Raw genomic sequence first — 27,618 nt, 5'->3', positions numbered from 1 at the left:
ACTCCATAGGTGCCATTTAGGTGACAGAGAACACTAAAGCCATTGCCCTTTCTGATGGAGTCTTCAATTAAAAACAAAAAAAGGAAATGGAGTCAAAATATCTGCCTTCTGCTTACTATGTAATGTTATGCCATCTCTTACTGAAGAAAGCATGCCATCTACTTAGGAAATCCTCTTCTTCACATGGGCATTTGAAGGTAGAAGAAGGCCAAGTGGAAAGAGAACAAACAAGGAGGATTTTATTTCATAGGAAAAAAATTGAGTTAAAAGGACACTTGCCAAGAGTTTTATGACAGCACACCAAGATAGGACCCCAGCTGGGAATTTGGGACAGAAGGATCTTTTAAGAATTAAGAGCATTATTTACGTCATGTATACTCAGATATCCTCAACTTAGTTTCAGGTGGCAACAAGCACAGGATATTTGGAAATTTAGCTCTGTGTCTTTTAAGTGCTTTAAGGATAATCCTTTAAGCGCTTAAGAAAGTCTCCCAAAGCAAATACTATTTTGTAATGACCCACTTTTTTTTTTTAAATATTGGTCACCAGATTATCCCTAAAGTAGTTGACATTATAGACTTTAAACGTAGAGCTAACTACTACAATTTGTCTATAATAGGGCAGGGGCGCCTGGGTGGCTCAGTCGGTTAAGCTTCTGACTTCGGCTCAGGTCATGATGTTGCAGTTTGTGAGTTGGAGCCCCGCATTGGGCTATGTGTTGACAGCTCAGAGCCTGGAGCTGCTTGGATTCTGTGTCTCCCTCTCTCTCTCTCTCTGCCCCTCCCCTGCTCACGCTCTCTCTCTGTCTCTCTGTCTCTCTCTCAAAAATAAATAAACATTAAAAAAATCTGTAATAGAGTAGATTGGATTAAGACATGTATACATAGCACACATGTGGTTTTATGTATACGTGTGTGTGTGTGTGTGTGTACATATATGTGAGAGGGTGACTGTATTCAATAATAAGCTGGAGCCAATTCATACTGGCTGATAAGACTTTTTTTTAATTTTCCAGAATTTTCAAACTGATTGTTAAAAATTAAATTGTTTAGATATACACTTTATATTTTTAAAGAGGTAACTCCTTAAAAACCTCCAACTTACCACTTTCTATTATCTATACTCTCAAGGCTGTTTTCTATTGTTTCAGTACATTATAAATAAAATACAATAGTATGCTACTGCACATTTTTCCTCAATGTTCAGTGATATGCTGTTAATCTGGAATCAACATTGTTGGGAATGTTTACACCACTGAAAATGGCAAACACTACAAATCAAGGCTTTTTTTTTTAAGAAGGGTCTGTTATTACATAATTGCCCCATCATACTAACATATTTTGTCAATAGATTTCAAAAGCAATGGTGGCCTATTTCAATTTCATTATTATGAAATTGCCCATCTGTGTCACATCAGGGGACATTTGCCCCTTTAGATGGAAGGTAAGAAGACTATTCTAGGACAGCTGAAGGCCACAGTATATGGCACCCATTCCATTCCACTGCCTGAGAGCCACTGAAAGAAAGGCTGTACTTCCTTTGGGTAAGACAAGAATAACCCAACAGACAAGAGACATCATGAATAATTCTTGAGGCAATTAATATAAAACATTTTTTTTATTTTGAAGCTATTAGGAGAAAATATTTTTGCCACGTATAGTAATCTATAAGGTTATTTCCTTTCCATTTTACTTTTTTTTCTTTTATCAAAATAAACTTGTTTTTCTCAAGTTGAATAATTTACTCCTGCACAATTTCATCTGAGACTCAAATCAACATGTTGTAGGAGGCAGATTTCCATAAGATTGCCCCTGGATCATTGTTGATTTATGAAAATGCCTTTCCTTTGTCACTCCTCCACTCTTCACTACAAACTTTCACTGCAAACAATAACTTTGTTATTGTTATGCTGAATTTTAATGAAAAGACCAATGTATGATGAAGTAAAAAAAAAATCATGAACCAACAGGGATACTATTGACAGCTTCATAACCAAGAACAGAACACATTGATTTTCATGCAAGCTCGAATTCCATTCCTGCATTAAAAGAGAGTTCATGTATGGGGGTTTCCTATCTACTGAGATAGTGTAAAAACTATATATTACAGAGATACGACAAAAAGTTAAGGTTTTCTTTTTTCTTTTTTTTTTTTCAAACGAAAGGGTCAAGATAGACAATGACTGTTATAGCTGTGGAAGTAAGAGCCTGTGGCAAACTACCTGCTGTGTTCTCTGTGGATACAGCTTTTAATGCAATTCATTCTGCTATAACTTCTGTGAAAAAATACATATATAAAATCTTGAGGTAAAAAGAGATTTGCGAATCCATCTTGTTCAACTGATGTATGTTGGCAGACATTTTTTTTTCCCTAGTAGGTTGTGTAGTCTATTCTCTCTTTGGAGATGCTATCATGACATGTCTGCTATAGAAGCAGACAGTTGAGAACTTCATATATACCTGATGTAAGTGTCTGTCAGGTTCATTTAAAGCTTCTCCATGGAAATGGAGGATAAGTGATAATAACTGCCTAAGAAACTCCCTACGTAAGAGGAAACTAATCAGTTCACACTGGAGTTTCCTTTCTGTCACCCAAAAATATCCATTAACGTTAAACTTCTGTAAGTTCATCCCCTTGCAGCTTTTATCATTTTTCTTGATACTTCCAAACCTTCACCCCAATTTATTTTAATCTAGGAGGTAAAATTTGTACTTCCTCCTTATTTAGTTCAATACAGGTTTTTTTCCTTTTAGAAAGTTAAAACAGGTACATAGATATTTCTGATCCTCAGGTTAAATATTTTGTTTTAAATGCTTCAGTTACATATCTAACTCTACTTTTGACAAAATCAAATCATCAATAAGTCAGATTAATATAAAAATTAACCTGCAAAATACCTGGATATGGAGAAAGACACTATACCACTGATTCTCTTCTCGCCTTCCCGTTTTATGTTATTGAATTTTTAAAAGTAATATCCAACATTTTTTAAAAAAATTCAGGACAGTTAATTCTTTAGCAAGCATGTTTTTACTACAAATGGCGTACTATTTGTTAGCATAAGTTTACCAAACTCATGCCCAATAACTCCAAAACATGCTATATAAAGTAACACTCACTATGTTTGAAAAGAGGTGGCATCAAATTTCATGTGATGTTTTTTCTATGTTTAAATAAGCCAGTATTTGTGGAAAACAAATTATGTACAATTAAATATTAAAATTATAAGCATTAGTGGTTTTCTCTTATGGTAGTTTGCCACAAAGTTGTCCTATTATATAGATAAGTAACAAAGAAAGAATCTGAAGACAGTACTCATCAAATGCTTTATAGACTCTGTCACTATAAAGCCAGATTATTTTGATCACACTCTACTGTGGGATATATCAGTAGGAGAGAATTTAAAATTTCAGTAAATACACTGAGAAATCGATTTACCACCTAATCTTGTCTCTCTGTACGTTATAGCAATAAAACATTTTTCAAAATGTGACAGGCACTCTAGTACTTGTCTTAGAAGTAGGAATTGTCAGTATAATAGTTATTTATGTTTATTAAGAATTAATGTACTTTGAAGAACTCTGGAAGGAATTACGGGTAGACTAGAAGTCTTTGTTTATCAATTATGAGATCCAGGGTCTTTATGAAATTATTTTCTCCAGACTGTTTTATTCTTTTCTTCACCAGTCCCATCTGCCACCTCAACATCATGTGGCTTTGCTACTGCAATCATGTTATATCATGCCTCAGTTCAACCAGTAGCAAAGGGGAAAGAATAAGAAAGAAAAAAATTATTTATTTTGAGGAACCAATCAAAACTGTACCTGACATTTCCCATTGATCAGAATGTGAAAATAAACATAGATAACCTGAGGGAAAAAAACAAAAAAAAAAAAACAAAAAACAAACAGAGGGTATTTATTCTTACCAGGGAGTCAGCCATCATCACTTGCATTTAGCAGAGACTCAAAGACAGAAGGGGGATGAGAAAGCTTTATTGTGAATAAAAGGAAAGATTCAGGTATGATTGGATATTTTGCCTGGAGAAGTTGAGGCAATCCAGCTAGAAGTGATCATCTTATGTGACTGGTTTGGAGTATAGATTTCATTTTGTGTGACTGGCCCTGAGTTGGATGCTGGGTAAACAAGGCAGATAAGCCAGAAATGGTTGACTGAGTCCTGACTATTCTGGGCCAATTGCCACAGACTTTGTGGTTTGGCTTCCCAAGGTGTTGCTGCAGATTTTGTGAGTCAAGTTCCAATGCCATATTGATCTGGTATTATCCATTTGTATATTGTCTCTCAAAAAATTGGTCACATGGCAATCCTGATAAAAAGGATATCAGACAATACAGCTTTTTCTCGTGGTGGCTGTTACCCAACTAAATTTCTATTTCTATGTCAAATGAGAACTCCCACAGCTAGCACATCTGGACTGTGAAGTATTTTTGCACATATTTGTTTGCTTGCACAGACTACATTCAACCCTATCCTAAAGTAGATAATCTCCAAGTACCAAAAACTTATTAGTTACAATACAAAGTCTTGGATTTCTAGCTTATATGCAGGTCCATATATGATTCCCTTTTGATGGACGTGTGTACAGATTAAATGCATACCCAACACACAATACAATGGGTAGGTAGGAACAGAATATTTGCAATTCAAACTCCCATTAAGAGAATGAGAAACACTAAGTCTCACCAATGAATGAAATGATCAATTTCTGTAATGGGAAAATTGCTAAGACAACCCCCCCCCCCACGCACACAAACATGCACACATATACACACACGAACTCCAGAAGTAAAATGAGTTTCTTGGATAGCCCATCTGGCTACCACTGATGATGTTTCCTGGGCAGTATGTCCTCAACCATTTTCTTCTGTAGTTTGTAACTTAACCTAATGTGAGATTGTTCTCTGTGCATTATCTTCTCTGGCTACTCTGAAGTGGGCATTAAAGAGTATGACTTACTTGGGGCCAGTTTTCTTAATCTATTTTCTAAGTCTGTTTTGGGTTTCTCTTTGAGGTTATTTTAGGGGTCCAACATCACAGGCTTTCTCCAGCAAAACTAGTAGTATTTTTGGTAATATAATTTCTTCAAAACTTTACTAGGTTCCTGTCTATTGGCCACTCTGGTAAATTCTGAGTTAATTGTATTTAGAAATCACTGAAAGTCTTAAATCTCTGGTCTTTCGTTCACTAGACTCTTGCCCATCAGAGTCACTGAACTTAATCACATATAACTTGGGGCCATCTGAAACAATAGGTTTGAGTGGAAAGAAAAATACCTTTATTTCAAGTATGCTGCTTGTCTGGCTCCCATTATGTGGTAGAAAACAATTACTGGAGGATGCTTCAGAAAGGCTTAAGGGCACAATCTTATTTCTTGAGAACCATCTTTTATATTAGCTTCAGGTGAGGCTAAGATTTTTCCCACCCTTATAGACTTCAGTCATATTGGAATTTAAGCTGTAGACAAAAGAGCATCCTTTCCAAAGTTCATTGCATAATATCTTGCATAATGCTTAGATTTAACTAAAAATCCATCCCTGTTTTATAGGATTTTTGTAAAAGTGGAACAAAAACATTCATGTGCCCTAACATTCTTAATTTTTACCAATTATTTTCCCTAGAATTACAGTTCTCTATTGTTCTCTATTATAGTTCTCTATAGTTCACGATTATAGTTCTCTATATGGTTTACCTTAGAAGACATTACAGGCTCTTCAGCAATCACTGGCTTTCAGAATGTGTCCTTGATGCCCAGTGTTCACCTGCTAAGCTATGCTATGTATTTCAGATTTTACTATGTCAGCATTCCATTTTTAGGTACTAAATTCTATATTGAATAGGATATCATTTCACTTGGTAAAGCAGAGAGTCAAAATTAACAATGATACAAGTAAATTAGACATTTATATCATTTTCATATAAAAGTTGAATTTTTTGTTGTTGAATTTCCATGTTAGAATTCAACATGATCCTAGGCTCCCTCCTACTTGTTACTTTTCTATTCTCAACATGTGACTTCCATTTCATGGAGTGCGATAACCACTCCAGCCTTTGCTATCATTATATCCAGTTAGGAAGAGGAAAAGAAAGTGGTGGCCATGACACATCACATTAAGGCACAACTAGAAATTGCATACTGGCTAGATCTTGCTTATACGTTCATAGTTGGAAGAAAGGTAATATAGAAGATATAACCTTTATTCTGTCAGAAAAGTTTACTGTACATAATCCAGAACTGTATAAAGAAGTTCATCAGGCAAAAAGAAAAGGATACCAGATGGTGACCAAGGTGTACATGAAAGATTTGAGAGCACTAGAAATGATAAATATGTGTGCAATAATAATTTTTATAATATTCAATAATAATTTCTTCAAGGATAACTGAGTGTTGAAAACAATAACAAAACAATAGGAATAATACATTGTGAGATATAAAATGCTTGTGAAAATAAAATCTATTACACTAATATCTCAGAGTATGGGAAGGGACTAAAAGAAGTATATTTTGTAAGGTCCTTACATTATATGTGAAATGATATGATATTATTTTATTGTAGATACTAATAAGTTAAATATGTGTATAAAAACCTAAGAACAACCAAAAAATAATTAAATAAGTAAAAAGGCAAAAATGAGATAAAATAAATAACATGATCAGCTATTACAGGAATAATCAACTAATACAAAGCAGGAAAAGAAAGAAACATTGGATAAGTTTCCCATTTATATGAATTTTTGACTAAGGAAAGGCCCCAGGTAGCTTCAGAAGAGGTGGCTAAATCTCAATAGAAAGTCATTTTTTTAAATTTTTTTAAACGTTTATTTATTTTTGAGACAGACAGAGAGAGACAGAGCATGAACGGGGGAGGGTCAGAGAGAGGGAGACACAGAATCCGAAACAGGCTTCAGGCTCCGAGCTGTCAGCACAGAGCCCGACGCCGGGCTTGAACTCACGGACTGCAGGATCATGACCTAAGCCGAAGTCGGCTGCCTAACCGACTGAGCCACCCAGGTGCCCCTAGAAAGTCATTGTTGAAGTGATGCAAATAAGTGTTTGTAAGTCAAGATGACCATCATAGATGTAAAGTGTGATTTCTAAAGAAGAGAGCTATAGAAGACTACTGTTTCTTGGGCTAAATAATTGGTTTAATCTGTGAAACACACATGACTAAGGAAAACTCTAAGCAGCACAGTTAAGGCTACAAAAACTGAAGACAGATTTCTGCTGTTTCCCACCACAAGAGAGATAGATATTTTATTTCAATTCTAGGCACAGTTATATGGCCATTACAATAAGAATCCAGTTTCTACAATGAATCATTCGCAATATCAAAGGTACAATCTAGTTATTAGACATGTAGGGGGAAAAAGTTATTAGACATGACTCAAACAGAGGAGAAAGGACAGTTAATTTTGATAGACCTTGAGATGAATTAAATTTTAGAGTAATAGAAATAGTTATTAAGTGAATACTATAGCTATGATAAAAGATACTAAACACATTTTAATAAATGAGCAAATGGATTAGTTGAGTAGAAAATAGAAAATATTAAAAAGAATCAAGAGAAAATTTTACACACACATTCAGACACACACTCACACACACACACACACACACACACCCTCCAGAAATTAAAAACAAATACTAGATCAATGTAGCAGCAGATTAGAATGATAGGAAGAAAAAGTCAGAAAATTTAAAGACAGAATTATGGAAATTATCCAACCTGAAAAACAGGGAACAGATTAAGAAAAAATATAACCAAAACTTTAGTGCCTGTGCAACAATATCAAAATGTCTATTACAATGTAAATTAAAACCCTAGAGTAAGAGGAGAGACATTTTGGGGATGACAAGGTATTCGAAGAATTAGTGAGCAAAATTTTCAAATGTGCTAAAAGACATAAATTTATAGACATTCCATTCACACTGAAAAAAAAAAGGAACAGCATTATGAATTACTAGTGACTTCATATTAGAAACAGGATAGACCTTAAAAGAGTGGAAAACAAATAGCAAGATGGTAGTTATAACCCCAAACATATAAAAAGAATTACACCAAATTTAAGTGGACCAAACAGTCCAAATAAAGTGAGAGATTATCTACCTGTTTAAAAATCGCAATACTCAAATACACTGTTCACAAGAGATAAACTTTAAATATTGTTAAAAGCAAAATAATAGGATCACTTATGTAAAGCTAACATGTCTAAATTAATACCAAGCAAAATAAGATTAAGACAATGATTATTACCAATGGCAAAATGTTGTGCCACATTTAGTAAATTCATTAAAAAGGCATAACAAGGCCTGCATGGATGAAACTAATAATTATATTCAAAATATATGATGCAGAAACTGACAAATTCACAAACATATTTAGAGGTTTTACCATTCATTTTTCAGACGATTTAACACCATAAACCAATATAACCTAGCATATACTTATAACCAATAAATTTAAACACCATAAACCACTGTAACCTAGCACATACTTATAAAACACCATACTCAAAAAGGATGAAATAAACATTTTTAAAGCATACATAGATTATTTAATAAGATAGACCATATGGAGTGATAAAAAAGACGTCTCAATAATTTAAAAGATTTGAAATTATACAGAGTATTGTCTCTGATTATAAGGAATTAAAATCGAAATCAGTAAGTCAGAGAAAGACAAATACCATATGATTTCATTCATATGTGGAATTTAAGAAACGAACAAGAAAAGGAGAAAGAGAGAGAGAGAGAGAGGGAGAGGCAAACCAAGAAACAGACCCTTAACTATAGAAAACAAACTAATGGTTCCCAAAGCTAGGTAGGTGGGTGAAATAGGTGATGAGGATTAAGGAGTGCACTTGTGATGAGCACTGGGTGTTGGATAGAAGTGTTGATTCACTAAACTGTACACCTGAAACTAATAGCACACTGTGTGTTAACTAAAAAAAATAAATAAATAAAAATAAGTTCAAAAAAATCAAAATCAGTAAAAAAATGTTGGAAAAATTCTAAACAGGTTGCAAATTAAGCAACTCACTTTTAAACCACTCATTAGTCAAAGAGAAAATCACAAGGACATTTAGACAATATTTCAAACTGAATGAGATTTTGAGATGTCATCAAAATATGCATGGTACGTATTCCTTCTATGTACTTATCAGCATTTAACATATCATACATTTTATTTATTGTGTTTATTTTTCTTGGCTCTCTTTCCCTTGTAAATAATATTCTTTCTTGAGAGGAGGGGTCGCTTTTCACATTTAATTGGCCACAGGGGAGGAGGCCTCCTCCATATCACTAGAGGTGCTCTCAAATTTCTTTAGCCACCTCAAGCTTGAGACCTGGAGTTTCTGGGGGTGGCTCGGCACATGGGGCATGTTCCCGTCATCTCAGATGGGCACTGGATACTTGTGGAGCGTGGCCTGGTTGATCATAGTGGCGTATTTGGTGAAAGGGCTGAGGGTGGGCAGAATTATAGTGAGGCCCCCAATGATGAAGGACATGACCAGCACCAGCTCCTTGGCCCGGGTATCCTTGAGGAAACTGGCCAGTCTCCCAAACATCTTGCACTCAGTGGTGGCCAGAAGTAATATTCTTGAATGCAGGTATCTTTTTTTCTCCCTTTATTCACTGCAGAACCTAGCACAATGGCTGATACAGAATTGGTACTTAGCAAATGAGAGAACACTAAGACCCATTTATTATGTCACATGGTCAGTTTCACAGATTTAATTGGAAGGATTTTACTACGTTTATATTATTGTTCAAATGAATGAGCCTTAAAAACTAACATTTATTGTCTACTGTTGATCAGGCACCACTCTAAGCTCTTTGTATGTATACTTCAGTTTTTTAGTGAAAAGAACTTGATGTGAGAGGTACTATTATTATTATATTTGTTTGAAAACCAAAGTCACTGATAGAGTTTATAAATTGCCCAAGGTAAAGATACCAGGAATTATGGAACCAGGAATCCATCACAAATCATTTGACTTCAGAGTTCATGTACTTACCTGTGTTATTTATTGTTATATAACAAATTAAGCTAAAATTAGCAGCTTAAATCAACAAGCATTTATTATTTCACAGTTTCTTTGAATCAGGAATCCAAGCACCATGTAGAGATGCCTGTGATTCAGGATCTGTCATGAGGATACAATCAAGGTTTTGCCCAGTGTTGTGATTATCTCTGGGTGCCAGTGGGGAGGATTCACTTCCAAGGTCATTCATTTGGCTGTTGGCTACCTTGAGATGGTCACTGGCATTTGGCCAGAAACATCAGCTCCTTGGCACATGAGCCTCACCATAGGGCTATTTATAGCATGCTATCCTGTTTCTCCCAGAATAAGGGGCTCCTAGAGGAAGAGTGAGGCATAGTCTATTGGAAGTGCTCACAATCTTTTTCTAATTAGTCTTGGAAGTGACATCAATTTTTCTATATTCTATTCATTAGAAGTGAGTCCCTTGGTCTAGTCCATATACCAGGAGGGGAGCCCACAAGGGCGTGAATTCCAAGATGTGAGCTTACCTGGGGACACTTAGTGGCTATTTGCCTCAATAATCATTCTGGGTGGATAGATGTATTATTGAATTAATGAATGAGTGGAATGAACAATTAAAAAAATTTGCAAAACCAGTGGAACATGTCATATATATCAAGAGTACGTTCCTAAAATAATGTTTAAAATATAGTTATGAGGCACCTGTGTGGCTCAGTTGGTTAAGCTTCTATTGATTTTGGCTCAGGTTATGACGATCTCATGGTCATGAGTTCGAGCCCTGTGTAGGGCTCCCAACTGTCATTGCAGAGCCTGCTTGGGATTCTGTCTCTCAAAATAAATAAATAAACTTTTTTAAAAAGGCTTTAAAAATTTAGTTATGAGTGCATATAGCTCTTGAGTCCTAAATTCTTATGAGAGTTGCAAGGGTATGTTTTCTGTTGGCTGTATATAAAACAAAGCTCATCACATTAGTGATAACTTAGCTCTTTAGGCCTGTGGAAATCTAGACATCTTCTTGTGGATACATTTTAAGTGACAGTGGTCATTATATATAATTGATTAAAAGTCAACAAACTGAAAATCATTCACGTATGAGGTTCTCATGGCAACAGATTCTAAGAGTTTTTTATCCTAAATTTTTTATTGGTTCTAAATTACTTGCCATTAATTTGATCAAATAGCTTCTTGTTTTCAAATGATGAAGCAGTAATTTTTTTTATAACTATGTTTATGTTAATTATCAGGTAGATGAGGAAGATGAAACCCTTCTATAAAAAGATTTAATCTCAATGGGAGGAATATTTTCACTGTCACTCCCAGGCAATAATCTCTACCTTACCTTTATATCCAGGGTTCAAGGAGATGGAATTCCTTAACCACCTAATGATTAGGTAATTTTTGAACAAAATTTTTCTCATTAGTTAACTGAATGACTCAAATTGAATTGTCATCATTGAAGGAACTTAAAATTTCTCCACTATTATCTTAATAAAGACCTGTTTCTAAAATTTGATGATATTGCTACTATAAAGGAGCAAAGAATGGAAGAAGTCTGCAGCATATGCATGCAGTGGACTGAATGTTTGTGACCCTTGGAAAATTCATGTGTTGAAACCTCATCCTCAATTGATGGTACTGTATAGCCTTTGGTAGGTGATTAGGTCATGAGAGTGAGGTGCTCAAGAATCAGATTAGTGTTCTTATAAAAGAGACAGAACATGGCTGTCTACGAACCAGGAAGAGGGCTCTCACCAGACAGAGAATCTGTCAGCAACTTGATATTGGTCTTTCCAGCCTCCAGAACTGTGCAAAATAAATTTCTGTTGTTTATAACCCACACAGTCGGTAGTAATCTGTTATAGCAGCCTGAATGGACAAAGACAATGTGTCATTAAGTGAAAACTTGCAAAAATATGATTTATCCTCACACTTCTTAACAGTAATTAGCATAAATCAAGGCCTGCAGGACTAGAATGAAAGGGAAACAGATTATATTGTAATTCATCTTCCTGAGACCACAGAAAAGACTAATTAGAAGGATGTAGAAAACACAGCACTGTTTGCCTGAGAGATAAGAATTGGCTATACAATAGATAAAAATTAGCCCACTTTTACACAGAGGGATTGTTGGCATCAGAAGACAACTATGAGGAAGGTTTTAGATATGTAATGGAAGGACTAAGCTACAAGGCCAATACCAAGCCCAGTAGACGGAATTTTGAAGATGCCAAGTGGACCGAAATATGTCTTTTCCTTGAGTCCCTGGTGGTAAGTTTATGTATAAAAGAAAATATGATTATCCTCAAACATCACGTTTTAAATATTAAGTGCTATAAGACATGTGGAGTTTTACAGAGAAAGATACATTTGATCATAGGAACAAAGTGTTTGATAGTTGATGGCTTGTGATGCAAATGTAAAGGTTGTAAGAAGTTTTCTGACATGCCAAATCACAGAAAAAATGTGATCTCTGTCTGAATTATAAAGTAAAACTATTATAAATATGTACATTGACAAAGAAAGATACATTCCACTTGGAGATGGATCACAATGAATAACTCATTAAGGGTGAAGTCACAACATTGAAGCTTTTTAATAACAAAGTATTAAGTTCACTCTTAAACTGAGAGAACTTTGAGCACAAATGCAAAGCCATTTCCTGAAGAGAAGTTTGTACTGTGATTATAGAATTCAGTGAGTCTAGAGCCTAGCATAAGAAAAATAGCTCTGAGGCAAAAGTGAAATCATTAATTTGTTTGTGTGTGTGTGTGTGTGTGTGTGTGTGTGTGTGTGTATATAATTTCCCTTTCAATCAGTATAAAACTGAGGCAGGGTCTGTGACTCTTTTCCTCATATGCTACAGTAGAGTTGAAAATGGAAACCATCAGATGTAAAGAAGGCTTTTCTGAACTTTTAGGCCAATTGAGATCATGTGATGTGTCCCGAAGTACAAAGACGAGGTAGAAATTTTTAGTAATTTAAGGAAAGGAGATTTCTTTTGTTTGGAAAAAGCAGAGAGATCTGTGGGGCTTGAGAACAAAGTGTGGTGGGGGAAACATTCACCCTATTTACTAGTAATGCCCCTGAAATTCAGGTGGGAATACATTAGGAGAGATGGGTGATTTGTGTGACTAGGGAGGTCACATTTAGTAACTTGCCTCAGGAAATATACAGAGAAGAGATGGTCCAGGGGCGCCTGGGTGACTCAGTTGGTTAAGTGTTTAACTGTGGCTCAGGTCATGATCTGCGGTTCATGGGTTCAAGTCTCATGTCATACTCTGTGCTGACATCTCAGAGCCTGGAGCCTGCTTTGGATTCTGAATCTCCTTCTCTCTCTGCCCTTCCCCTGCTCTCTCTCTCTCTCTCTCTCTCTCTCTATCTCCCTCAAACATAAATAAACATTAAAAGAGAGAGAGAGAGAGAGAGAGAGAGAGAGAAGAGACAGTCCAGAGGTCAAGTGTGGACTTGGGTTTGAGCAAAGAAATTGCAGGACAAACATCTAATAAACCAAGAGAGAAAAGACTGTATTAGTTATCCCAAATGTTTGTATGTTAAAGCAATAAGCATTTATTATATCACAATTTCTGTGGGTCAGAAATGTAGGCGTGGCTTAGTTGAGTGGATTTTGGCTCCAGACCTCTCCTGAATTTTTAGTCACGCTGTCAGATGGGGCTGTGGTCATATCATTGTGGTTAAGTGTCTGACTTCAGCTCAGGTCATGATCTCGTGAGTTCGAGCCCTGCATGGGGCTCTGTGCAGACATCTCAGAGCCTGGAGTCTGCTTTGGATTCTGTGTCTCTTTCTTGCTCTGCTCCTCCCCCACTCATGCTCTGTCTCTCTCTCAAGAATAAATAAACATTAAAAAATATTTTTAAAAAAGACCTGAAAAAAATTTCAGTAGAGAGGGTAGGAGACCATGAAAAATCTTACACATATATTTAGGGGATCAAGAAAGGAGAGCAAGAACAGTGGTGATATGTTTCCACAATGAATTAAATTATCAATTTCAAGACATCAATGAACTCAAAGCATAAAAAAAGTAATTCACAACCCAACAACACAGAATAATTGTAAAAACCCAGATTAAAAGACATTTTAAGAATAGTCAGAAGAATAAACATATCACCTTCCAAACAAAAGTCTTTAGACTCAGAGATAACTTCTGAAAAGTAACAGTGGAAGCTGAAAGACAATGAAATATCTTGAATGTGGCAAAAGACAACAATTACCAATCTATAATCCCATATGCAGTTAAATTTTCTTCACAAATAATGATATAAAGATCTACTCAGACTTACAGAAATTGAAGTAACTCACCAATACAGAACCCACAGTTAAGGTTCTTTCTTAAGCATGAGTAAAATGATACCAGGTGATAGTTTAGAGATTAATGAAATAAGGAGTAATAACAAAATACAAACCCCCAAATACCCATAAATACATATATGGGTAAATTAAAATGAGTATCTACTGTATAAAACAAAATAATAATAATGATATTTTGGGAAAATCAGAGTATATATTAAATTTACTAGAAAAATAAAAATTGAAAGGAGGGATAAATAGCTTATGGTTTTTTAAAGTCCTTTATTATCAGTTAGGGGAAAATATCAATATTATAATTTAAGAACTAAAGAATTAATGATTTTAATTTTAGAGTAACTATAAATACAAATAGGAAAATAGAATCTTTCTGACAACAGAGGAAAAGTGGAATAATAAAATTAAATCTGGGAAAGAATAGGAATTGCTTAGTAAAATGGTAAATTTATATTAAATATAAATGAAATATATTTGAAAATATATTTTGATGTGTTCTTGTATAATGCATATAGTACATTGTTTTTGTTTTATTTTTTGTTCTTATTTATTTTATTCCCCAAAAGGATTTATAACATTAACAGATTTTAGTAAAAATGAATAATTATTACCAAGAAGGAGGAACTGGAGACTGCTAACAGAAGCCACTTTGTAACTTTGATATAATATTTATAATCATGCACAATATACCATATAGCATTATAATTAAAAATAATTTAAATATTATGCAAGTTAACATCAAAAATATTATAAACAAAATTATGAAGATAAATTATAAAGTGAGAGCTAAATTGGACAAATATGAAAAAATGATTAATGCTATTAGTAAATAAATAATCCTATTTAGAATAAAAGCCCCCTTCCAAAAAAAAAAAAAAAAACTTGCCACCTATGTTAACAGGCAATTCAAATATGAAAACTGATCATGGCCAAAAAAATTAAAGATTTAAAAATTAAATGAGATATTATATTAAATTTCAGAAATGCTTGGTATTATTTTATCTTTTCTATTTAAGGTTGTTTATGAGTCTGATGAATGAGGGCCTCCAAGAAACCCCTAGTAGGAGTTTAAACATAGCAACACATATCACAAATCTTAAAAGTAATTCCAAATTTATACTCAAAAATTCCCTTTTATTAATTTATCCTGAAGAAGCAGAGTTAATGAACACAAGGATTTCTGTATGAGCATGTTCATTGACATATTATGATTTTGAAACCACTCTAAATATAGATATTATTCAGCTATAGAGAATAGATTTAATTTATTTTAGTGTATTGATAGAATATAGTTTCATTTAGGCAATATGTATTATTTTATTTACTTATATTTTTGGCAGCATGTAATTTTTATTTCAATTTTAGTTAACATACAGTGCAATATTGGTTTTAGGATTAGAATTAAGTGATTCATCACTTGCATACAGCACCCAGTGCTTATCACAAGTGCCCTCCATAATACCCATCACCCATCTAGCCCATCTCCCACTCACTCCCCTCCATCAACCCTCAGTTTCTACATTAAGAGTCTCTTGTGGTTTGTTTCCTTTTCTTCTCTTTTTTCCCCTCCTTCCCATATGTTCATCTGTTTTTTATTTTTTAAGCTTATTTGTTTATTTAGAAAGACAGAGCACATGAGTGGGGAAAGGGCAGAGAGAGAAGAAGAGAGAGAATTCCAAGCAGGGTCCCCACTGTCAGCACAGAGCCTGATGCAGGGCTCAAACTCACAAACTGCAAAATCATAACCTGAGCCAAAACCAAGAGTCAGAAGCCTAACAGACTAAGCCACCCAGGCATCCCTTTAACTGTTTTGTTTCTTGAATTCAGTATTTGCTTTGTCTAATTGACTTACTTCACTTAGCATAATACATTCTAGGTCCATCATTACAAATGGCTAGATTTCATTCTTTTTGATGGCCGAGTAATGTGTGTGTGTGGGTGTGTGTGTATACCACAACTTCTTTATACATTCATCAATCGATGGACATCTGGGCTTTCCCCATAGTTTGGCTATTGTTGATAATGCAGCTGCAAACATTGGGGTGCATGTACCCCTTTGAATCTGTATTTTTATATACTTCGGGTAAATACCTAATAGTGCAATTGCTGGTTGGTAGGGTAGTTCTATTTTTAATTTTTTGAGAACCATCCATGCTGTTCTCCAGAGGGCATTTCCAACTAGTTTGTATTCCCAACAGCAGTGCAAGAGGGTTTCCCTTTCGCCACATCCTTGCCGACATTTGTTGTTTCTTGGGTTGTTAATTTTAGCCATTCTGACAGGTAAGAGGTCGTATCTCATCGTGGTTTTGATTTGTATTGCCCTGATGATGAGTGGTGTTGACCATCTTTTCACATGTCTGTTAGCCATCTGGATGTCTTCTTTGGAAAAATGTCTATTCATGTTTTCTGCCCATTTATTAACTGTGCTGTTTGTTTTTTTGGGTATTGAGTTTTAACATTCTGTATACATTTTTGGATACTAATTCTTTATTAAATATGTCGTTTATCAGATATATCTTCTCTCATTCTGTAGGTTGCCTTTTTTTAAAAATTTTTTTAATGTTTATTTATTTCTGAGACACAGAGAGACAGAGCATGAGTGGGGGAGGGTCAGAGAGAGAGGGGGACACAGAATCTGAAGCAGGCTCCAGGCTCTGAGCTATCAGCACAGAGCCCGACGCGGGGCTGAAACTCACAGACTGTGAGATCATGACCTGAGCCGAAGCCAGACGCTCAACCGACTGAGCCACCCAGGCGCCCCTGTAGGTTGCCTTTTGATTTTGTTGATTATTTCCTTTGCTGTGCAGAATTTTTTATCTTGATGAGGTCCCAATAGTTCATGTTTGCTTTTGTTTCCCTTGCCTCCAGTGACATGTCTAGTAAGAAGTTGCTGTGGCTGAGGTCAAGAGATTGCTGCCTGTGTTGTCCTCTAGGATTTTGATGGTTTCCTGTCTCACATTTAGGTCTTTCATCCATTTTGAATTTATGTTTGAATTTATGTTGTTATAAAAAAGTGGCCCAGTTTCATGTTTCTGCATGTCACCATCCAATTTTCCCAACACCATTTGTTGAAGAAACTGTCTTTTTTTTCCCATGAGATATCCTTTTCTGCTTTGTCCGAAGATTAGTTGAACATATAGTTGTGGGTCCATTTCTGGGTTTTCTATTCTGTGCCCTTGATGTAGGTGTCTGTTTTTGTGCCAGTACATACTGTCTTTATGACTACAGCTTTGTAATAGAGCTTCAGGTCTGGAATCATGAAGCTTCTAGTTTTCTTTTCCTTTTTCAGGATTGCTTTGGCTGTTTAGGTTCTTTTGTGGGTCCATACAAATTTTAGAACTGTTTGCTCTAGCTCTGCAAAAGATGCTGGCGGTATTTTGATAGGGATTGTATTAATTGTGTAGATTGCTTTGGATAGTGTAGACTTTTTAACAACGTTTGTTCTTACAATCCATGAGCATGAAATGCTTTTCCTTCTTTGTTCCTCTTCAATTTCTTTCAAAAGTGTTCTACAGTTTTCAGTGTACATATCTTTTACCTCTTTAGTTAGGTTTATTCCTAAGTGTCTTAGTATTTTTGGTGCAATTGCAAATGGGATCCATTCCTTGATATCTTTTACAGCTTCTTTGTTATTGGTGTATAGAAATGCAACAGATTTCTGCATGTTGATTTTATATCCTGTGACTTTGCTGAATTCATGTATTAGTTCTAGCAATTTTTGATGGAGTCTTTCAGGTTTTCTACACAGAGTATCATGTCATCTGGAAATAGTGCAAGTCTGACTTCTTCCTTGCCAATTTCTATAACCTTTATTTCTTTTTGTAGTCTGATTTCTGAGGCAATCTGTGTAAGTAGTAATGATGGGAGTGGATATCCTTGTCTTGTTCCCGACTGTAGGGGAAAGGATCTCAGGTTTTCTCCATTGAGGATGATATAGCTGTGGGTCTTTATGATGTTGAGGTATGTGCCATATATCCCTACTTTATAGAGAGTTTTTTTTTATCAAGAATGGATGCTGTATTTTATCGAATTCTTTTAATGCATCTATTGACCGTATCATATGGTTCTTATCCTTTCTTTTATTAATGTGGTGTATCATGTTGATTGATTTGTGAGTATTGAACCAGCCCTGAATCCAAGGAATAAATCCATTTGATCATGGTGAATAATTTTTTTACTGCACTGTTGAATTCAATTTGCTAGTATCTTGTTGAGAATTTTTGCATCCATGTTCATCAGGGATATTGTCCTGTAATTCTCATTTTAGTGTGGTCTTTGTCTGTTTTTGGGATCAAGGAATTCCAGCTTCATAAAATGTGTTTGGAAGTTTTCATTCCATTTTTATCTTTTGGAACAGTTTGAGAAGAATAGGTATTAACACCTCTTTAAATGTCTGGTAGAATTCCCCTGAGAACCCATCTGGCCCAGGACTCTGGATTTTTATTACTTATTCAACTTCTTTGCTGGTTATGGGTCTGTTCAAATTTTCTATTAATCCTAGTTCAGTTTTTGTGGTTTGTGTGTTTATAGGAATTTGTCCATTTCTTATAGACTGCCCAGTTTGTTGGCATATAATTTTTCATTGTATTCCCTTTTAATTGTTTGTATTTCTGTAGTGGTGTTGTGATCTCTACACTATCATTTGTGACTTTATCTATTTGGGTCCTTTCTCTTTTCTTTTTTATAAGCCTGGCTAGGGGTTTATGAATTTTGTGAGTTCTTTCAAAGAACCAGCTCTTAGTTTCATTGATTTGTTCTACTGTTTTTTGTTTGTTTGTTTGTTTGTTTCTATATCATTTAGTTCTGCTCTAATCTTTATTATTTCCCTTCTTCTGATGGTTTTAGGCTTTATTTGCTATTCCTTTTCTAGCTTCTTTAGGTGTAGGGTTAGGTTGTATATTTGGGACCATTCTTGCTTCTTGAGATAGACCTGAATTATAATACACTTCCCTATTAGGACTGCCTTTACTGCATACCAAAGGTTTTGGACTGTCATGTCTTCATATTCATGTATTTTTTTATTTCTACTTTAATATCTTGGTTAACCCATTTATTCTTTAGTAGGATGTTTTTTAACCTCCATGTATTTGAGGGCTTTCCAATTTTTTTCTTGTGGTTGACTTCAAGTTTCATAGCATTGTGATCTGAAAATATGGGTGGGATGATCTTGATTTTTTTGTACTTGTTGAGGGCTGATTTGTGACCTAGTATGTGATCTATTCTGGAAAACTTCTACGTACACTAGAGAAGAATGTGTGTTCTGTTGCTTTAGAATGAAATGTTCTGAATATATTTAAGTCCACCTGGTCCAGTGTGTCATTCAAAGCTATTGGTTCCTTGTTGATTTTCTGCCTATTTGATCTGTCCATTGATGTAAGTGAGGTGTTAAAGCCATCTACTATTATTGTATTATTATCAATGAGTTTCTCTATGTTTGTCATTAATTCATGTATATAATTGGATGTTTTCAGCTTGGGGACATAAATATTTATAATGATCTTCTTCATGGGCAGATCCATTAATTATGATATAATGTCCTTTATCTCTTGTTACAGTCTTTGGTTTAAAAACTAGTTTGTTTTTATGAAAAGCCCACAGCTAACATCATCCTCAATGGGGAAAAACTGAGAGCTTTTTCCCCGAGATCAGGAACACGACAGGGATGTCCACTCTCACTGCTGTTGTTTAACATAGTGTTGGAAGTTCTAGCATCAGCAATCAGACAACAAAAGGAAATCAAAGGCATCAAAATTGGCAAAGACGAAATCAAACTTTCGCTTTTTGCAGATGACATGATATTATACATGGAAAATCCGATAGACTCCACCAAAAGTCTGCTAGAACTGATACATGAATTCAGCAAAGTTGCAGGATACAAAATCAATGTACAGAAATCAGTTGCATTCTTATACACTAACAATGAAGCAACAGAAAGACAAATAAAGAAACTGATCCCATTCACAATTGCACCAAGAGGCATAAAATACCTAGGAATAAATCTAACCAAAGATGTAAAAGATCTGTATGCTGAAAACTATAGAAAGCTTATGCAGGTAATTGAAGAAGATATAAAGAAATGGAAAGACATTCCCTGCTCATGGATTGGAAGAACAAATATTGTCAAAATGTCAATACTACCCAAAGTTATCTACACATTCAATGCAATCCCAATCAAAATTGCACCAGCATTCTTCTCGAAACTAGAACGAGCAATCCTAAAATTCATATGGAACCACAAAAGGCCCCGAATAACCAAAGTAATTTTGAAGAAGAAGACCAAAGCAGGAGGCATCACAATCCCAGACTTTAGCCTCTACTACAAAGCTGTAATCATCAAGACAGCATGGTATTGGCACAAAAACAGACACGTAGACCAATGGAATAGAATAGAAACCCCAGAACTAGACCCACAAACGTATGGCCAACTCATCTTTGACAAAGCAGGAAAGAACATCCAATGGAAAAAAGACAGTCTCTTTAACAAATGGTGCTGGGACAACTGGACAGCAACATGCAGAAGGTTGAACTAGACGACTTTCTCACACCATTCACAAAAATAAACTCAAAATGGATAAAGGACCTGAATGTGAGATAGGAAACCATCAAAACCCTAGAGGAGAAAGCAGGAAAAGACCTCTCTGACCTCAGCCGTAGCAATCTCTTACTCGACACATCCCCAAAGGCAAGGGAATTAAAAGCAAAAATGAATTACTGGGACCTTATGAAGATAAAAAGCTTCTGCACAGCAAAGGAAACAACCAACAAAACTAAAAGGCAACCAACGGAATGGGAAAAGATATTCGCAAATGACATATCAGACAAAGGGCTAGTATCCAAAATCTATAAAGAGCTCACCAAACTCCACACCCGAAAAACAAATAACCCAGTGAAGAAATGGGCAGAAAACATGAATAGGCACTTCTCTAAAGAAGACATCCGGATGGCCAACAGGCACATGAAAAGATGCTCAACGTCGCTCCTTATCAGGGAAATACAAATCAAAACCACACTCAGATATCACCTCACGCCAGTCAGAGTGGCCAAAATGAACAAATCAGGAGACTATAGATGCTGGCGAGGATGTGGAGAAACGGGAACCCTCTTGCACTGTTGGTGGGAATGCAAATTGGTGCAGCCACTCTGGAAAGCAGTGTGGAGGTTCCTCAGAAAATTAAAAATAGACCTACCCTATGACCCAGCAATAGCACTGCTAGGAATTTACCCACGGGATACAGGAGTACTGATGCATAGGGGCACTTGTACCCCAATGTTTATAGCAGTACTCTCAACAATAGCCAAATTATGGAAAGAGCCTAAATGTCCATCAACTGATGAATGGATAAAGAAATTGTGGTTTATATACACAATGGAGTACTATATGGCAATGAGAAAGAACGAAATATGGCCCTTTGTAGCAACATGGATGGAACTGGAGAGTGTGATGCTAAGTGAAATAAGCCATACAGAGAAAGACAGATCCCATATGTTTTCACTCTTATGTGGATCCTGAGAAACTTAACAGAAACCCATGGGGGAGGGGAAGGAAAAGAAAAAGAGGTTAGAGTGGGAGAGAGCCAAAGCATAAGAGACTGTTAAAAACTGAGAACAAACTGAGGGTTGATGGGGGGTGGGAGGGAGGGGAGGGTGGGTGATAGGTATTGAGGAGGGCACCTTTTGGGATGAGCACTGGGTGTTGGATGGAAACCAATTTGACAACAAATTTCATATATTGAAAAAAAAATAAAAAAAATAAAATCTAGTTTGTTTGATATAACTATGGCTACTCCATATTTTTTTTTGACATCCATTACCATGATAGATGGTTCTCCATCCCCTTTCAATATTCAGGTGTCTTTAGGTCTAAAATGAGTCTCTTACAGGCAGCATATACCTGGATCTTGTGGTGTTTTGTTTGGTTTGGTTTGGTTTTTGTTGTTGTTGTTGTTTCGTTTTGTTTTAAATTCATTTCTGATATCCTGTGTTTTGATTGGAGCATTTAATAGAGTTCATGTTTCTGGTGATGTTCTCTTGTCCTTTGTAGTCTTTGTTGCTTTTGGTGTTTTTTGTTTGTTTTTTCTCCACTCAAAGAGTCTCCTTAAAATTTCTTACAGGGCTAGTTTAGTGGTCACAAACTCCTTTAGTTTTTGTTTTTCTGGGAAACTCTAACTCTCTTCCTATTCTGAATGCCAGCTTGAATGTATAAAGAATTCTTTGCTGCATATTTTTGCCATTCAGTTCATTGACTATATCTTGCCACTCCTTTACGCCTGGAAGGATGTATTTTTTAAGGAATAAGTAATTATTGTTCTAAATTCTAATATATTTTCTTTTAAATGGGAGGAAACAAAAATTAAATAAATAATTTTCAATTTTATAACAATTATGCATGCAGATATTTTAATAAAAATTCCCCCAAAATAAAATAAAATTACTAAAAATTTTCAAGGTTATATACAAATATATATATATGTATATATGTATAAATATATATGTATATACATATATACAAATACATATATGTATGTGTATATTTAGATTAAATGTCCATTCTTTGGATGTTAAATTTATAACTAATTTTGTCTTCATTTTGTTTTCATTTTCCACATTTTGTAATTAATGATTATAAATGTTCATTGACAATAATGATACAACATTCTTTTTTTTTTAATTTTTTTATGTTTATTTGTTTTTGAGAGAGAGAGACAGAGTGTGAGCAAAGGAGGTGCAGAGAGACAGGGAGACAGAATCTGAAGCAGGCTCCAGTCTCTGAGCGGTCAGAACAGAGCCCGATGTGGGACTCAGACTCATGAACCGTGAGATCATGACCTGAGCCACCCAGGTACCCCTAATGATACAACATTCTTAAAGCAAAGTGGTGCTCAAGCTTACTAAGTCAGTGTTATGTTGGAAATGACTTCCACTGGCCTGTAAGTGCCCATTGGTGCAACTTTCCTGTCATGTTCATTGCTTAAAATTGACTGTTGTAAAGATTTACCCTGTGGATATCTGAAAATGCTACAAATCTCTTTTTTTTATACAGAAAGCTTAGTTTATAAACATTTACCATCACACCACAGGGCTAGGAAAAACAAACAGAAATACTTCAGACAATATATTTAGTGAACAATTCATAATTCTCCTGAAAAAGATAGTTAGATGTCTACATATTTATTTCTTCAAAAATAATAACATTCATATTTAATAGCAGCTAGCAAACATATTCTTTCCTTGACTTTTATTTTCTTATTCTTGTCATTTTCTTTCCCATTTAAAACAAGTTATTATTTTCATTTATTCTTAAGTCATTTTTGTTTAATGTTTACTCTCACATAGCTATGCAGAAGACCCTAGCAAGATTCACACCTTTAGCCATCAATATTTATGAAGTAAACAGGTCCTAGAGCAATAACTATACATTTGGTTGCACATAATAACATCATAAAATGAGAGATATATAAATATAACACATATTAATAAAGCCACATCTTGCTGGGAGAAACTCAGGCTTTTTAAATAACAGGTGCTAATGAGACCTTACCTGCTGAGAGTGAGAGAAGCTGAACATTTTAGGTACATATATGGATACAAGAGACACTATGGACTTTGTCCCAATGTTAGCCACTATAATCAATGGAGATTAAACATTCAGAAAAAAAAATGTGGTAGTACTTGCTATTTTAATATGGTTTAAAACATTTGTGTAGATTTCTGTCTGAATTTTGGTAGTTCCTCATAAAAAGGAAGCTTAAATTTTGAACTGTAAATGATTAGCCCCACAACCCATTGTTACTCAAAGTGTACTCCATGGATACATACCATCAGTATCACCTACACTTGTTAGAAATGTAGCTCCTTAAGTTCCACGCCAGACCTGATAAAACAGAGTCTACATTTTAACAAGATGACCATGAAATATGGATAGGAACTTTGAAAAGCAGCATTCTAATCCATTCTCATTGACATCTTGACAGATAAGTCCTTTTTACTTATTTTAACATCAAACATGTAAAATTAGTTTATACATCAACTCTTTTAGATGAATATGATTTATGTTACATTACTCAGTTCTTTCTTATAGCACTATAAACTTGGAAGGAACTATACATGTAGTATATTTTGTATATAATGCTATCCATTTAAATGTCACTTTACAGAGCCATAGTTAGCCAAATACTTATTATAGAACTGTTTGGAAAAATAGAAAAGATCCCTGTCTTTGAGGGTCAGATTTTATTTGCATTATAGTGCTAATGCTACCTAGGCATCTCTATCTCTCTTGCAGTTTTTTGGTTTATAAATTATAAAGTCTGGTTCATATATGTTGGGTAAATTAGATGAATTTATAGGTAAAAGCAGCTGACATATATGAGTTAATCAAAATGTGTTCACTCAACATAAATTTTCTCGAGATATAGGAACCAGTCCTTATAATTTATAAGCTAAAAAACTGCAAGAGAGAGGGAGAGAGAGAGAGAAAGAGAGGGAGAGATGCAGTCAGATGGCTATAGTTAACAACAAAGCAAACAACAGGTGCTGGCAAGGATGCAGAGAAAGAGAAGACTCTTACACTGTTGGTGGGAATGCAAACTGGTACAGCCACTCTGGAAAACAGTATGGAAGTTCCTCAAAAAGTTAAAAATAGAACTTCCCTATGATCCAGCAATTGCACTACCCAAAGGATACAAAAATACTGATTCAAAGGGATACATGCATCCCGGAGTTTATAGCAGCATTGTCAACAATAGCCAAATTATGGAGGGAGCCTAAATGTCCATTGACTGATGAATGGATAAAGAAGAGAGGTATATGTATACAATGGAACATTACTGAGGCCTCAAAAAGGATGAAATCTTGCCATTTGCAACAATGGGGATGGAGCTAGAATGTATTATGCTAAGGGAAATAAGTCTGTTAGAGAAACACAAATAGCATATCATTTCACTCATTTGTGGAATTTAAGAAACAAAACAGATGAACATGGGGAAAAAATAGAGAAGCAAACCAGAAGATAGATTCTCAAACATAGAGAACAGACTGAGAGTTACTGGAAGGGAAGAGGGTGAGGGGATGGGTTAAATGGGTGATAGGTATTAAGGAAGGCACTTATTATGATGAGCACTGAATATTGTATGTAAGTGATGAATCACTAGACTCTACACCTGAAACTAATGTTATACTATATGTTAACTAACTGGAATTTAAATAAAAACTTAAAAAAGGAAAACAAATGTGTTCATTCAAATCCATTAATACCTAAATTGATAATGTCTGAAACATCTGTGTTTCTTAATTCTCCAAGTCAATATATTAGATGCATATAATTCATTTTGAACATCAAGAATCTGAACCACTGTAGGGGCGCCTGGGTGGCTCAGTTGGTTAAGCGTCCGACTTCAGCTCAGGTCACGATCTCGCGTTCCGTGAGTTGGAGCCCCGCGTCAGGCTCTGGGCTGATGGCTCAGAGCCTGGAGCCTGCTTCCGATTCTGTGTCTCCCTCTCTCTCTGCCCCTCCCCCATTCATGCTCTGTCTCTCTCTGTCCCAAAAATAAATAAACGTTAAAAAAATTTTTTTAAATAAAAAAAAATAAAAAAAAGAATCTGAGCCACTATAGAAAAGTTAATTAACAATCATTATAGCTATTATGGGCTATTTCAACCATGCTACCAAAAGAATAATCTTATTCTCTTAGGCCTGATACTAAGAATGCTTTACTTTATCAGCTAACATTGGTAGTTTGAGATTCCGTAAGGAATCTTGCCAGATCTTGAGTTACTTTGGATAGTATCTAAGGAAAGATTGCTATATATCATGAATCTGATTTCAAGCAAATGACTATAGTGTAATCCCATTACATCTATGACCTTAAAAAATACCAACACCACCAGGAATTATTAGATCTGATGTGTAATCTTTCATGCGGGAAGGATTCCTGAATTCTTTCTGTGATCATAAATAATCTGTCAGTAGGCTCTTGGAAGTACCATAGGTGCCCTAGGTCTTAATTGAGTCTCATACATTCTAAACTAGAAAACAATTCTTTTTAGCCTTTACTAACTTAAAGGCATCTTTAACCATATATATCACAGTGTTATTTACAATAGGAAAAATTATAAACAACATGTATCTCCAGATATCTCAGTTCAGATAAATCAAATATGGTGCACTCAAATGTAGAGATAACTGACTGAAAATCTAGATTAATATTTTTTGACATAACCACTTGTTTATATATTTCACATGTTCCATTTGGAAGAATACAAATCAAATTAGCAACAGTGGCACTTTCCAGTGAAAATGTGAATGATTATTTTTCACTTTTTACTTTATGTTCCAATAAATAATTAAAAGCAAATATGTCATATTGAAAAGATCCTAGAAAAGTTTATTTTTAAAATAAATCTCAAATTCAAGTTTAGAATTCCTCGAAAGTTTTGTGTACAATATCCCAGTGATTTTATTATGTTTATATATATATTTATATATTTTCTGTTCTGAGCATAAAAAATGTTATTTGTCCACTGATTAATAAAAGATAATAGTTACTTCAAAGAATCATAAGTTAATTCAGCCATCTGTTTTAATATGAATAAAAAACTCAATCCATCCATATTTGTGTGGGAGAAACAGCATTGTATTCTCTAAGAGGAAAAAAAAAAACATGTTCCTCTTTTTGTTGGAATTTATCTCTTCGAACGTCAATAACTTAGTGATGTTTGCCGATAGAAAAATAATGAACAAATAAATCAAGGGAATGCCTAATGTACTAAAGAAACGTCAGTTTAAGTTTTCACAAATGTAGTTTTCTTAAACATAATATTTTCATGAGTTAACAAAATACATAAATGTATAGAATATAAAATTAACAATAGTACTTAGTGCATATTAAACTTTAGCTATTACTGTGTTCAATATATTCTGTAAGTGACATGTCTAAGAATATTTTCCTCTGATTTGCGTAGCTTAAAAAACAGCAACTGATTAGAGCACTTAAAAAGGGTTTATCATTTTTAAATAACTTCCACAGAGCAAACCACATTACTTGAACGGAATGCCAAATCATTACAAGTGTATTTATATAGTTATGAGTTTCCACAATTTCGTGTAAGTTATACACAAGTACATAGTTCACGATTTATTCTTATTTTATCGATGTGTAATTTTCCTGTTTTCACAGAGTGTTGCATTTAATGTTTCTGATAGATCTCAAATCCAGACCTCTTCTGTCAAATATCATGTGTGCTCTTATATATCATCATTTCTTTTTTAGTCTT

The 27,618-nt window shown here is 34.8% G+C and overlaps 1 pseudogene; it reads right to left on the bottom strand.

Moving 5' to 3' along the window:
• Positions 1-9,285: 9,285 nt before the first annotated feature.
• On the bottom strand, positions 9,286-9,588 carry LOC102972848 (annotated as a pseudogene).
• Between the last annotated feature and the right edge of the window lie 18,030 nt (positions 9,589-27,618).

Source organism: Panthera tigris, chromosome A3 (genome assembly GCF_018350195.1).
Source record: "Panthera tigris isolate Pti1 chromosome A3, P.tigris_Pti1_mat1.1, whole genome shotgun sequence".
NCBI classification, from domain to species: Eukaryota; Metazoa; Chordata; class Mammalia; order Carnivora; family Felidae; genus Panthera; species Panthera tigris.
Note: the sequence above shows the minus strand (reverse complement) of the source record. Positions and strands in the feature narration are given on the sequence as shown.